Genomic DNA, 2500 nt, shown 5'->3' with positions numbered 1-2500 from the left:
AAAATTCATTTGAAGCCAACCCATCGTCGCCCACAACTAGTGGGTGAATGGTGTGCTTCCCGGGGTTGGCATAGACATTCCCTCGCATGCAAAAGATTGTCGATGCGAAAGATTATCTATGCCAACCCCGGGAAGCACACCATTCACACACTCCCGACCGGTGTGGTGTGGCGGTGATTGGATAGTTACGGATTGAGCACTTGCCAAGGATCAAAATGTGTCATTTAGAAGAAACATTTTCAAAAAGTTTTTAAAATCTTGTGGGTTTGCAACTCATAAGAGCGTCACTTTCAACGTCCCCGGTATTGGATTGAGTTTCTAAAAACAACCGTGCACACCGAGGTTAAACTTTACCGGCTCCACTCCGACTCGCCGCTCGCCCACAATTTGTTTGCAACGAAACATTTGTTTTTAATTTTGTTGGTTTGAAATTGTTTTGAAAAGGTTCTTTAAATCTAGTGGGTTTGCAACTCATAAGAGCGTCACTTTCAACGTCCCCGGCATTGGATTGAGTTTCTAAAAACAACCGTGCACACCGAGGTTAAACTTTACCGGCTCCACTCCGACTCGCCGCTCGCCCACTAGTCCGAAGGCAACAAAACATTTGTTTTTCATTTTGATGAAAATTTCTGTTTTTAAATCTTGTTGGTTTGAAATTGTTTTGAAAAGGTTCTTTAAATCTTGCGGGTTTGCAACTCATAAGAGCGTCACTTTCAACGTCCCCGGCATTGGATTGAGTTTCTAAAAACAACCGTGCACACCGAGGTTAAACTTTACCGGCTCCACTCCGACTCGCCGCTCGCCCACAAATCCGAAGGCAACAAAACATTTGTTTTTAATTTTGATGAAATTTTTTGAAAACATTGGCTTGGCAAGCCCCAATCCGCGACTATCCACCCACCGCCACCCCACACGAGTGGTTGTTGTTGCGAAATGAGGTTGTGGTCGACATGCCCGTGCATTTGAGAAGGAGTTCCTAGCACTCCATGCTCTCCCATGCCAAAAAAAAGCCTAGACAACCCCATTTCGCAACTTTCCACGCCTTTTTTTTCCTCCCTCACCCATGGCGGCGGCGTGGTGGCGGCGGCCGGATTCCGGCCACCACCGCCATGGGTGGCAGCCCCCCGACCCCGACACCAAACCCATAATACCGAGGCAACATATCGAGGCAACATGACATGGGTGTGGCGTGGGGGAAGGGGGCTGCAGCTAGGAAGGCATGGGCTGCCATGCATATGCAGGCAACACACACCCCCCTATATAGCATTTTATGCATTTAGCCCTTTGACAGGAAGAGACATCACCTATGCGCGAGGAGTCATAATGGGCTCTAAATAATTCAATACAAGGTATTTGGACGTGATTTTTTGCAGGGATACTAAGAAACATGCAATCTATGATGGGAAAAAGTTTCATAAATTTTTGAAGTCGGGAAGTATTTTTTATTATTTTTAGAAGTCGTAAAATTGAAAAAATCATTAAAACAAATCCGGGAGGAATTTTTTAGTTTTGTAAGTTGGAGAAGGTCCTAAAAATCATAGACTACTTATGGGGAGCTTATTGTGCGAGGAAATTTCAATAAAAACGGGGTTTGACAAGATTTGAAAAATTCTGTCGACATTTGAAAAAACCTGGAACCATGCTGCCGGCATGCTGCGCACATGCTGCGCGCAGGCTGCGCGCATGCTGCGCGCAGACTGCGCGCATGCCATGGCAGGACAAGTTTCGCTAGCCTCACTGTCGACAGATGCGCAAGCTGCGCGCACGCTGCGCACAGGCTGCGCGCATGCTGCGCACAGACTGCGCGCACGCTGCGCGCATGCCATGGCAGGACAAGTTTCGCTAGCCTCACTGTCGACAGATGCGCAAGCTGCGCGCAAGCTCCGCGCACGCTGCGCACAGCCTGTGCGCATGTTGTGCGCATGCTGCGCGCAGGCTGCGCGCAGGCGCCGCGCATGCCATGGCAGGACAAGTTTCGCTAGCCTCACTGTCGACAGATGCGCAAGCTGCGCGCACGCTGCGCACAGGCTGCGCACAGCGCATGCCATGGCAGGACAAGTTCGCTAGCCTCACTGTCGACAGATGCGCAAGCTGCGCGCACAGGCTGCGCGCACGCCATGGCAGGACAAGTTTCGCTAGCCTCACTGTCGACAGAATCAGCACGCTGCGCGCAAGCTGCGCGCACGCTGCCGGCATGGTGCGCGCACGCTGCCGGCATGCTGTGCGCACGCTGCCGGCATGCTGTGCGCACGCTGCGCGCGCGCATGGCAGGACAAGTTTCGAAAATTTCTGTCGACAGTCTCAGCAGCGCGCACGCTGCCGACATGCTGTGCGCACGCTGCGCACAGGCTGCCGGCATGCTGCGCGCAGCCCATGGCAGGACAAGGTCCGAAAAATTCTGTCGACATTTTTACGCCGTGGTAGGCTTCCGCTTCGCGTCACTTTGTCGACATTCAAGCCTACCATTTGTATTGAATTTTTCAAACCTTGTCAAACCCCA

The sequence above is a fragment of the Prunus avium genome, unplaced genomic scaffold, assembly GCF_965620075.1.
Source record: "Prunus avium unplaced genomic scaffold, drPruAviu1.hap1.1 HAP1_SCAFFOLD_23, whole genome shotgun sequence".
In the NCBI taxonomy this organism is placed as follows: Eukaryota; Viridiplantae; Streptophyta; class Magnoliopsida; order Rosales; family Rosaceae; genus Prunus; species Prunus avium.
This window is presented reverse-complemented; position numbering follows the sequence as displayed.